The sequence below is a fragment of the Ranitomeya variabilis genome, chromosome 1, assembly GCF_051348905.1.
Source record: "Ranitomeya variabilis isolate aRanVar5 chromosome 1, aRanVar5.hap1, whole genome shotgun sequence".
Lineage (NCBI taxonomy): Eukaryota > Metazoa > Chordata > Amphibia > Anura > Dendrobatidae > Ranitomeya > Ranitomeya variabilis.
The window spans coordinates 620,374,925-620,388,115 of NC_135232.1; positions in this window are offsets into that span (position 1 = coordinate 620,374,925).

The following is a 13,191-nucleotide window of genomic DNA, read 5'->3' on the forward strand; positions in this document are numbered from 1 at the left end:
CGGGTGAACAAGTGTAGGTTCTGCGGATGGAGACGTGTACGAGAACACTTGCCACATTGAGAAAGGAGAAAGAAGCATATGTGGTTGATGGGGCCACTGGTGGTTGGCGAGGCTCCCTAGTCTGCATTTTAGGGCAGTGAGATTCTTAGACTAACACATGTTGATCACTCATGCACCGGTGAATGCATGTAATAGTCAATTTATTTACTTTTTTTTTGCCTGTACTCAGTCGTTTTTTAACAAAGTTGGCATCTAACCTGAGTTGGGTCATCCTTTGCCAAGGCCAGGAAACTCTTGCAACCCATGCAAACTGTAGACTCACAACCGTTGTTGGCCACAGCCAGAGTTGGGGCTGAGGATGCAGTCCTTTTCATGTTTGCATTAGTTCATGTCTGTATGGTAAACCACAATGTAACCTCCTTGTCTTCCTTCTCCACCTCCTCTGCTGAGCTGCTCAGCTGTGTATCTCTGGGCTCTCACCAAGTGGGATCTACAACCTTATCCTCTCTGTTCTCACAGTCCTCACCCGTATGACTTTGGTATCTGAGTCTTACCAGGATCACCTCCACCCTTGGTGGTTAATGTCTGGTTACAAGAGTCTAAATTTTACTCGGACCTTTCTTCTTCTGGCCCTGATTAACAAGAAAAAATTTTGGGCGTCGGTGCAGATGCTTTACTCCTCTGGATTCTGTGAATCTTTGGAGCTGACCTCTGATGCCCATGGAATAGAATGTGTGAGCAGCTCTGCAGAATGGTCCATCTGTTCTTCCCCACAGTCAGTTGGGCATTTTTATAATGTGTGACGGAGTGGAAACAAGTGTGATTGGGGTGCCACCTCTGAGGATTGTACTGTGTGTGATATTAAGGTGGAGGAGGAGGAGAGGCCACTTGATGCAGCGCTTGCCATCCACTGGAGCACATGCTCTTTCTTGCCCTCATCTACCAGATGTACCACTGTCAAAGAATGGGAGTGGAATAGCCTGACCAGTAACATGTTGTCAATTGTCTTTGGATAGGACGAGATGGTGTGTGTTCAGTTGAACTTTCATTAACATTAACATTTACACCAAACCTATTCCCCCTTCCACCACAGCCTCGCTTTTTCCCACTCATGTTGTATGTACTCTTCCCTCGTTTAACCTGCTGTTTCACAACCTTAGGCCCACACTTCACCTGTCACTAAATTAACCATCACTATTTATTTTCTTAAAGATTTTTAAGAGGAATTGTAGACTTGTGATTCCTCTCTGAAACACAGTTATATCCCAATGATTATAAGCCTAATGATTTTTAAGTGGAAATCAGGTCTTCTGCTTTCTCTCTGAAACACAGTTTTATCACAAATGATTTGGAGTAGCAAATTGGGTCTCCTGGCTTCAACCCAATATTAAGCCTAACAATTTTTAAGTGGAAATCTGGCCTTCTTATTTCTCACTGAAACACAGTTTTATCCCAAATGAATTGAATTAGCAAATTGGACCTCCTGTCTTTGCCCTAATAGTAGGCCTAATGATTTTTAAGTGGAAATCTGGTCTACTGATTTCCCTCTGAAACACAGTTTTATCACAAACAATTTGGAGTAGCAAATTGGGCCTCCTGGCTGCACCCCAATATTAAGCCTAACGATTTTTAAGTGGAAATCTGGCCTTATTTCTTACTGAAACACAGTTTTATCCCAAATGAATTAGATTAGCAAATTGGACCTCCTGGCTACACCTCAATATTAGGCCTAATGGTTTTTAAGTGGAAAGCTGGCCTACTGATTTCTCACTGAAACACAGTTTTATCAGAAACAATTTGGATTAGAAAATGGGACCTACTGAGAATGCAATACAGTTTTAGCACAATCTAGTTAGATGCTGGAATATCGATTTCACAAAGCACAGGATCCTATCTAACTAACTGACAAGTTCACTTTCAGCAGCAGCACTGGCAGGAGCGACCTCTCTGCACTGAGACACTGAGAAAATGGCGCCAGCAAAATAAGATGTCCACTTTTTATAAGGACAGGGACATTTGACTTCTGCAGTCAATCACAGAAGACCTTGTGTCATGATGTTGTAGATAGTTTATGCGCCCTGCTTGACTGCCGGAATGTACACATTTATTAAAGTTATTAAAGAGAAAAATAAGAAAAAAAAATACACTCAGCAGCTCCTCTGACTTAGACACGCCCCTTTATCATCAAACACGTCCCCTCGCTAGCCATGCAGCACCACTATCCTAGCCAAAGTCATAACAAAAGTTATGTGGAAATACGATGATTTACATGTGACTGAATTTTGATGATTTTGAGTAAAAATGCTTGGGAAATGAATGTGCTTTGTTTGTGACGAATTTGAGATTGGCAAATGTTTTCTGAACAAGTTCACTCATACCCCTTATATCTGAAATAAATTTTTGGGTCATGGGTGGTGTAGGCATTAGTGTATTAAATTATCATGGTAATGTGCCATATAGATAAGAAGTGAAGAGAGATAAACAAAAATGTAAATAAAAAGGTTATCTTTATTAGATAACAATATTCTTAAATATAAATGTAACCCCTTAACGACCGCCGATACACCTTTTAACGGCGGTAGTTATGGGTGCATAAAATACAGCCCCGCTTTTTAATGGCGCTGTGGAATAAGTGTATAGCGCCCCCCCAGATTCAGAATTTCTTTGGGGTCTCGGCTACTGGGGATAGCTGAGACCCCAGAGAACATGATTCGGGTCGGTTTTTACCGACCTGGTGTTGCAATTGCCATTATTAACGGTATAACAGCGACAGCAAAAAAAAGTCAAATTTTCCATTTATTTTCTCTTTCCTCTGATTTGATTGCTCATCAGAAGAGAGAGAGTAATAGGGTTCCCTGATCCCCCCGGTACCTCCAGAGTCCTTGCATCTCCCAGTGATGTCCCCCGGGCTGCCGGCATCTTCTTCCAGGAGAAAATGGTAGGCGCATGCGCAGTGCATCGGCTGAGATCTACTTGCCAGCACCCGGCAACAATAGGAAATTTTTTCCTATTGGTTCATTTTGATCACTTTGATAGACCCTATCACAGTGATCAAAATAAAAAAAAAATAGTAAATAAAACCCCCTTTTATCCCCGCCTTAGTTAGGTAAAAATAATAAAATAAAAAAAATATTTATTTCTATTTTTCCATTAGGGTTAGAGTTGGGCTAAAGTGAGTTGGGCTAAAGTTAGTTGGGTTAAAGTTAGGGTTAGGCTAAAGTGAGTTGGGCAAAAGTTAGGGTTAGGATTGGGCTAAAGTGAGTTGTGCTAAAGTTAGGGCTAGGGTTAGGGTTGTGGTTATGGCTGGGATTGCGATTAGGGTTGGGATTAGGGTTAGGGGTGTGTTGAGGTTAGGTTTGTGGTTAGGGTTATGGCTAGGGTTATGGTTATGGTTGGGATTAGGGTTAGGGGTGTGTTGGGGTTAGGTTTGTGGTTAGGGTTATGGTTAGGGCTGGGATTAGGGTTAGGGGTGTGTTGGGGTTAGGGTTGTGGTTAGGGTTATGGTTAGGGTTGGGATTAAGGTTGGAATTAAGGTTAGGCGTGTGTTGGGGTTAGGGTTGTGGTTAAGGTTATGGTTAGGGATGGGATTAGGGTTAGGGGTGTGTTAGAGTAGGGGTTCTTGTTTGGGTCATGGTTAGGGTTGGGATTATGGTTAGGGGTGTGTTGGGGTTAGGGTTGGAGTTAGAATTGGGGGGTTTCAACTGTTTAGGTACATCAGGGGGTCTCCAAACGCAACATTGCACCACCATTGATTCCAGCCAATTTTGAGTTAAAAAAGTCAAACAATGCTCCCTCCAGTCTGAGCCCTGCTATACACCCAAACAGTGGCTTTCCACCACATACAGGGTATCGGCATACTCAGGAGAAATTGCACAACAAATTTTGTGGTTCATTTTCTCTTGACACCCTTGTGAAAATAAAAAAATTGGTTCCAAAATAGTTTTTTTTGTGAAAAAAGTAAAATGTTCATTTTTTCCTTCCATATTGGTTTAGTTCTCGTGAAGCACCTGAAGGATTAATAAACTTCTTGAATATGGTTTTGTGCACCTTGAGGGGTGCAGTTTTTAGAATGGTGTCACTTTTGGGTATTTTCTGTTATATTGACTCCTAAACTCACTGCAAATCTGAGATGGTCCCTAAAAAATGGTTTTGTAAATTTTATTGGAAAAATGAGAAGTCGCTGGTCAACTTTTAACCCTTATAACTTCCTAACAAAAATAAAAATGTTTCCAAAAAATTGTGTTTATGTAAAGTAGACATATGGAAATGTTATTTATAAAGTATTTTGTGTGACATGTCTCTCTGATTTAAGGGCGCAAAAATTCAAACTTTGAAAATTGAAAAATGTTCAAAATTTTCGCCATATTTCCATTTTTTCATAAATAAACGCAACTCATATAGAAGAAATGTTACCACTATCATGAAGTACAATATGTCCCTAAAAACAAATCTCAGAATCAGTGGGATCCGTTAAAGCGTTCCAGAGTTATAACCTCATAAAATGACTGCGGTCAGAATTGTAAAAATTGGCTCGGTCATTAAGTACCAAATTGGCTCTTTCACTAAGTGGTTAACCCCTTCCCGACATTTGACGTACTATCCCGTCGAGGTGGGGTGGGCCCGTATGACCGCCGACGGGATAGTACGTCATCACCGATCAGCGGCGCTCACGGGGGGAGCGCGGCCGATCGCGGCCGGGTGTCAGCTGCATATCGCAGCTGACATCCGGCACTATGTGCCAGGAGCGGTCACGGACCGCCCCCGGCACATTAACCCCCGGCACACCGCGATCAAACATGATCGCAGTGTACCGGCGGTATAGGGAAGCATCGCGCAGGGAGGGGGCTCCCTGCGGGCTTCCCTGAGACCCCCGGAGCAACGCGATGTGATCGCGTTGCTGCGAGGGTCTCCTACCTCCTTCCTGGCTGCAGGTCCCGGATCCAAGATGGCCGCGGCATCCGGGTCCTGCAGGGAAGGAGGTGGCTTACCGAGTGTCTGCTCAGAGCAGACACTTGGTAAGCCTGCAGCCCTGCACAGCAGATCGTCGATCTGGCAGAGTGCTGTGCACACTGCCAGATCAATGATCTGTGATGTCCCCCCCTGGGACAAAGTAAAAAAGTTAAAAAAAAATTTTTCCACATGTGTAAAAAAAAAAAAAAAAAAAATCCTAAATAAATAATAAAAAAAAAATATATATTATTCCCATAAATACATTTCTTTATCTAAATAAAAAAAACAAAACAATAAAAGTACACATATTTAGTATCGCCGCGTCCGTAACGACCCAACCTATAAAACTGCCCCACTAGTTAACCCCTTCAGTAAACACCGTAAGAAAAAGAAAAAAAAAACGAGGCAAAAAACAACGCTTTATTACCATACCGCCGAACAAAAAGTGGAATAACACGCGATCAAAAAGACTGATATAAATATCCATGGTACCGCTGAAAACGTCATCTTGTCCCGCAAAAAACAAGCCGCCATACAACATTATCAGCAAAAAAATAAAAAAGTTATAGTCCTGAGAATAAAGCGATACGAAAATAATTATTTTTTCTATATTTTAGTTTTTATCGTATAAAAGCGCCAAAACATAAAAAAATGATATAAATGAGATATCGCTGTAATCGTACTGACCCGAAGAATAAAACTGCTTTATCAATTTTACCAAACGCGGAACGGTATAAACGCCTCCCCCAAAAGAAATTCATGAATAGCTGGTTTTTGGTCATTCTGCCTCACAAAAATCGGAATAAAAAGCGATCAAAAACGGTCACGTGTCCGAAAATGTTACCAATAAAAACGTCAACTCGTCCCGCAAAAAACAAGACCTCACATGACTCTGTGGAGCAAAATGTGGAAAAATTATAGGTCTCAAAATGTGGAGACGCAAAAACTTTTTTGCTATAAAAAGCGTCGCTGGTTTCACACTTGCGTTTTTGTCTGCAGCGTTTTTTGCACAAAAAAACGCATGCGTTTTTTCCCTATATTTAACATTGAAAACGCATGCGGTTTTTTTGTACGCGTTTGGTCGCGTTTTTCTGCATGCGTTCATTTTCAGAAATACAACCTGCAGTATTTTCTTGCGTTTTTAAGCACATGCGTTTGTTTGCGTTAAAAACGCATGCATTTAAACACACTGAAAAGCCACCCACCACCATCAAGGTGATAAAGGGATCCAAACCCTAACCCTAACTCTACCCCTAACCTCACCCCTAACCGTTTAATGAACATTTTCTGACAGTCATAGTGCCACGTATTTCAGTGCCACGTATTTCAGTGCCACGTATTTCAGTGCCACGTGTTTCAGTGCCACGTATTTCAGTGCCACGTATCACATATTTCAGTGCCACGTATCACGTATTTCAGTGCCACGTATCACGTATTTCAGTGCCACATATTTTAGTACCACGTATTTCAGTGCCACGTATTTCAGTGCCACGTATTTCAGTGCCACGTATTTCAGTGCCACGTATTTCAGTGCCACGTATTTCAGTGCCACGTATCACGTATTTCAGTGCCACGTATTTCAGTGCCACGTATTTCAGTGCCACGTATTTCAGTGCCACGTATTTTAGTGCCACGTATTTCAGTGCCACGTATCACGTATTTCAGTGCCACGTGTTTCAGTGCCACGTATTTAAGTGCCACGTATCACGTATTTCAGTGCCACGTATTTCAGTGCCACGTATTTCAGTGCCACGTATCACGTATTTCAGTGCCACGTATTTCAGTGCCACGTATTTCAGTGCCACGTATTTCAGTGCCACGTATTTCAGTGCCACGTATTTTAGTGCCACGTATTTCAGTGCCACGTATCACGTATTTCAGTGCCACGTGTTTCAGTGCCACGTATTTAAGTGCCACGTATCACGTATTTCAGTGCCACGTATTTCAGTGCCACGTATTTCAGTGCCACGTATCACGTATTTCAGTGCCACGTATTTCAGTGCCACGTATTTCAGTGCCACGTATTTCAGTGCCACGTATTTCAGTGCCACGTATTTCAGTGCCACGTATCACATATTTCAGTGCCACGTATTTCAGTGCCACGTATTTCAGTGCCACGTATTTCAGTGCCACGTATTTCAGTGCCACGTATTTCAGTGCCACGTATTTCAGTGCCACGTATCACGTATTTCAGTGCCACGTGTTTCAGTGCCACGTATTTAAGTGCCACGTATCACGTATTTCAGTGCCACGTATTTCAGTGCCACGTATTTCAGTGCCACGTATTTCAGTGCCACGTATTTCAGTGCCACGTATTTCAGTGCCACGTATTTCAGTCACGTTTAGGGTTAGGGTTAGGGGTAGGGTTAGGGTTAGGGTTAGGGCTAGGGTTGGAGGTAAAGTTAGGGTTGGGGCTAAAGTTAGGGTTAGGGTTTGGATTACATTTACGTTTGGATTAGGGTTGGGATTAGAATTATGGGTGTGTCAGGGCTAGGGGTGTGGTTAGGGTTACCGTTGGGATTAGGGTTAGGGGTGTGTTTGGGTTAGGGTTTCAGGTAGAATTGGGGAGTTTCCACTGTCCAGGCACATCAGGGGCTCTACAAGCGCGACATGGCGTCCAATCTCAATTCCAGCCAATTCTGTGTTGAAAAAGTAAAACAGTGCTCCTTCCCTTCCGAGCTCTCCCGTGCGCCCAAAAAGGGGTTTACCCCAACATATGTGTTATCAGCGTACTCGGGACAAATTGAACAACAACTTCTGGGGTCCAAGTTCTCTTGTTATCCTTAGGAAAATAAAAATTTGGGGGGCTAAAAATCATTTTTGTGGGAAAAAAAAGATGTTTTATTTTCACGGCTCTGCGTTATAAACTGTAGTGAAACACTTGGGGGTTCAAAGTTCTCACAACACATCTAGATAAGTTCCTTGGGAGGTCTAGTTTCCAATATGGGGTCACTTGTGGGGGGTTTGTACTGTTTGGGTACATCAGGGGCTCTGCAAATGCAACGTGACGCCTGCAGACCAATCCATTTAAGGCTGCATTCCAAATGGCGCTCCTTCCCTTCCGAGCTCTGTCATGCACCCAAACAGTGGTTCCCCCCCACATATGGGGTATCAGCGTACTCAGGACAAATTGGACAACAACTTTTGGGGTCTAATTTATCCTGTTACCCTTGTGAAAATACAAAACTGGGGGCTAAAAAATCATTTTTGTGAAAAAAAAAAAGAATTTTTATTTTCACGGCTTTGCGCTATAAACTTTAGTGAAACACTTGGGGGTTCAAAGTTCTCAAAACACATCTAGATAAGTTCTTTGGGAGGTCTAGTTTCCAATATGGGGTCACTTGTGGGGGGTTTGTACTGTTTGGGTACATCAGGGGCTCTGCAAATGCAACGTGACGGCTGCTGACCAATCCATTTAAGTCTGCATTCCAAATGGCGCTCCTTCCCTTCCGAGCTCTGTCATGCGCCCAAACAGTGGTTCCCCCCCACATATGGGGTATCAGCGTACTCAGGACAAATTGGAAAACAAATTTTGGGGTCCAATTTATTCTGTTACCCTTGTAAAAATACAAAGCTGGGTGCTAAAAAATCATTTTTGAGAAAAAAAATAAAAATTATTTTCACGGCTCTGCGTTATAATCTGTAGTGAAACACTTGGGGGTTCAAAGCTCTCAAAACACATCTAGATAAGTTCCTTAGGGGGTCTACTTTCCAAAATGGTGTCACTTGTAGGGAGTTTCAATGTTTAGGCACATCAGGGGCTCTCCAAACGCAACATGGCGTCCCATCTCAATTCCAGTCAATTTTGCATTGAAAAGTCAAATGGCGCTCCTTCCCTTCCAAGCTCTGCCATGCGCCCAAACAATGGTTTACACCCACATATGGGGTATCAGCGTACTCAGGACAAATTGCACAACATTTTTTGGGGTCCAATTTCTTCTCTTACCCTTGGGAAAATAAAAAATTGGGGGCGAAAAGATCATTTTTGTGAAAAAATATGATTTTTTATTTTTACGGCTCTGCATTATAAACTTCTGTGAAGCACTTGGTGGGTCAAAGTGCTCACCACACATCAAGATAAGTTCCTTAGGGGGTCTACTTTCCAAAATGGTGTCACTTGTAGGGGGTTTCAGTGTTTAGGCACATCAGGGGCTCTCCAAACGCAACATGGCGTCCCATCTCAATTCCAGTCAATTTTGCATTGAAAAGTCAAATGGCGCTCCTTCCCTTCCAAGCTCTGCCATGCGCCCAAACAATGGTTTACACCCACATATGGGGTATCAGCGTACTCAGGACAAATTGCACAACATTTTTTGGGGTCCAATTTCTTCTCTTACCCTTGGGAAAATAAAAAATTGGGGGCAAAAAGATCATTTTTGTGAAAAAATATGATTTTTTATTTTTACGACTCTGCATTATAAACTTCTGTGAAGCACTTGGTGGGTCAAAGTGCTCACCACACATCTAGATAAGTTCCTTAGGGGGTCTACTTTCCAAAATGGTGTCACTTGTAGGGAGTTTCAATGTTTAGGCACATCAGGGGCTCTCCAAACGCAACATGGCGTCCCATCTCAATTCCAGTCAATTTTGCATTGAAAAGTCAAATGGCGCTCCTTCCCTTCCAAGCTCTGCCATGCGCCCAAACAATGGTTTACACCCACATATGGGGTATCAGCGTACTCAGGACAAATTGCACAACATTTTTTGGGGTCCAATTTCTTCTCTTACCCTTGGGAAAATAAAAAATTGGGGGCGAAAAGATCATTTTTGTGAAAAAATATGATTTTTTATTTTTACGGCTCTGCATTATAAACTTCTGTGAAGCACTTGGTGGGTCAAAGTGCTCACCACACATCTAGATAAGTTCCTTAGGGGGTCTACTTTCCAAAATGGTGTCACTTGTAGGGAGTTTCAATGTTTAGGCACATCAGGGGCTCTCCAAACGCAACATGGCGTCCCATCTCAATTCCAGTCAATTTTGCATTGAAAAGTCAAATGGCGCTCCTTCCCTTCCAAGCTCTGCCATGCGCCCAAACAATGGTTTACACCCACATATGGGGTATCAGCGTACTCAGGACAAATTGCACAACATTTTTTGGGGTCCAATTTCTTCTCTTACCCTTGGGAAAATAAAAAATTGGGGGCAAAAAGATCATTTTTGTGAAAAAATATGATTTTTTATTTTTACGGCTCTGCATTATAAACTTCTGTGAAGCACTTGGTGGGTCAAAGTGCTCACCACACATCAAGATAAGTTCCTTAGGGGGTCTACTTTCCAAAATGGTGTCACTTGTAGGGGGTTTCAGTGTTTAGGCACATCAGGGGCTCTCCAAACGCAACATGGCGTCCCATCTCAATTCCAGTCAATTTTGCATTGAAAAGTCAAATGGCGCTCCTTTCCTTCCGAGCTCTGCCATACGCCCAAACAGTGGTTTACCCTCACATATGGGGTATCAGCGTACTCAGGACAAATTGTACAACAACTTTGGGGGTCCATTTTCTCCTGTTACCCTTGGTAAAATAAAACAAATTGGAGCTGAAATAAATTGTGTGTGAAAAAAAGTTAAATGCTCATTTTTATTTAAACATTCAAAAAATTCCTGTGAAACACCTGAAGGGTTAATAAACTTCTTGAATGTGGTTTTGAGCACCTTGAGGGGTGCAGTTTTTAGAATGGTGTCACACTTGAGTATTTTCTATCATATAGACCCCTCAAAATGACTTCAAATGAGATGTGGTCCCTAAAAAAAAATGGTGTTGTAAAAATGAGAAATTGCTGGTCAACTTTTAACCCTTATAACTCCGTCACAAAAAAAAATTTTGGTTCCAAAATTGTACTGATGTAAAGTAGACATGTGGGAAATGTTACTTATTAAGTATTTTGCGTGACATATGTCTGTGATTTAAGGGCATAAAAATTCAAAGTTGGAAAATTGCGAAATTTTCAAAATTTTCGCCAAATATTCGTTTTTTTCACAAATAAATGCAAGTTATATCGAATAAATTTTACCACTAACATGAAGTACAATATGTCACGAGAAAACAATGTCAGAATCGCCAAGATCCGTCAAAGCGTTCCAGAGTTATAGCCTCATAAAGGGACAGTGGTCAGAATTGTAAAAATTGGCCCGGTCATTAACGTGCAAACCACCCTTGGGGGTGAAGGGGTTAAAAAGACAGGGCAAGGGGATCATCATCAGCAGCTGCCTTTACTGCACAGCCTTACAGCACTGATCTAAAAGTATTAGCCTTACAACAGGCAATTAAAGTAAACCTGTCAGCAGTTTTGGCCGATATAAGATACGGCCACTGTCTTTCAGGGCTTATACACACCATTCTATAATGCTGTAGATAAGCCCCGGTTTGACCTGCAAGATAAGAAAAATAAGTTTTATTGCACTCACCTGGGGGGGAGGTCCGGTGAGGTCCTGTCCGATGGGTGTTGCAGGTCCGGTTCCAGCGCCTCTCATCTTCTTGCAATGCCGCCCTCCTGTTGCTTCATCGCTCCCTGGCATCACGCTCCTGTCCAGAATCTTTATGGACACTTATTACACCTGCCATTCATTTGAGTTTTACTGGGACAATTGACGCCATGGGAAACAATATACTGTATAATTTACAAGCACCTTTCTTTGTCCAAGTTTCATCTCTTGGGCTTTGCCTCTCCTTCCCCTTTCTTTAGGCTGCATTCAATATTGCCTTTGCAAAACTCAGCAACACTAAGCAACACTATTGCGCATGCTGAGTCCTTATATGGCTAGCCTTTTTTTCAGGAAATTAGGAGTCTTTATATAGCCAAGGCTCTGGCGCTTGTATTATGTTTTACTGTGCACTTTATTATTTAGTTGCTGCTGGTTACTTTCCCCACTAATTTGGAGGCCCCTTCTTGCCCTGCCTTTTTAAATTGTTTTTAAATAATATTGTTATTTAATAAAGATATCCTTTTATTCACATTTTTTCATCTCTCTTCACTTCTTATCTATATGGCACCTTACCATTAAAGATTATGGTGAGCATTGAAGTGTTCTCTGCCTCTCGTAATTAGGACTATGGGAATAATTAGTGTATTAAAGATATTTTTACCTCTTTGATTGTGTTACAGACTGTGTTGCTGCTACGTACAAGAAATAATCGTTTCACTGACAATTCAAATAGATTCTGTTCTTTAATATTATTGCTGATATCTGAAGAAAAATTAGATTCGGTGGTATAGTAGAGATTAGTGTATTAGAAACTTAATGGCACCGTTGATTGCATTTCAGAGTTTTTTTGCTGCCACGTAAAAGAAATAATCCGTTTACTGACAATTGAAATACAGTATATTCCATTGTCTCCTAATACCCATCATATCTAAAAGTAATTACTGAGTAGGGATTACTGTATTACAAACATTTTTTCATGTTTGATTGAGTTGCAAACTTTGTTGCTGCCATGAACAAGAAAAAAGCCTTTCAGGGACAATTCAAATAGACTATATTGTAATAATACTGCTCTTAGGTGCCTAGATGATTTAAAATGCGCAAGGCATGCTGTAAGGGACAAGTAAGTGGACATGCTGCTAATGGTGTACTCAGAGACTGTGGCAGTGGTCCAGGTGAAACTGGGTATGCTGTGGCAGCACAACAAATAAGCTAATCCACGAAACTTAAAGGGAATCTGTCACCTACTTTTTCGCATATAAGCTTTGGCCACCGCCATCAGGGGCTTATTTACAGAATTACAGAATGCTGTTGAAAAGCCCCCGATATCACCTGAAAAATAAGAAAAACAAGTTACTGTATATTATACTCACCTAGGGGGCGGTCCGGTGCGGTCCGGTCCGATGGGTGTTGTGGTACGGAGTCCGGCGCCTCCCATCTTCATGCAATGACGTCCTCTTCCTTGCTTCCTGTCGCGGCTCCTGTTCAGGTGTACTTTATCTGCCCTGTTGAGGGCAGAGTAAAGTACTGCAGTACTTTGCTCTGCCCTCAACAGGGCAGATAAAGTACACCTGCGCAGTAGTCGTGACAGAAAGCAAGGAAGAGGACGTCATTGCATGAAGAAGGGAGGCGTCAGACCCGGACCGCGATGCCCATCAGACCGGACCGCAGGTTACATCGGGGGCTTATCTACAGCATTACAGAATGCTGTAGATAAGCCCTTGATGGCAGTGGCCGAAGCTTATATACGAAAAAGTAGGTCACAGATTCCCTTTAATTTCCTTCTTACTTTTCAGGGTGGTGCGGGACACCATTTTTGAAG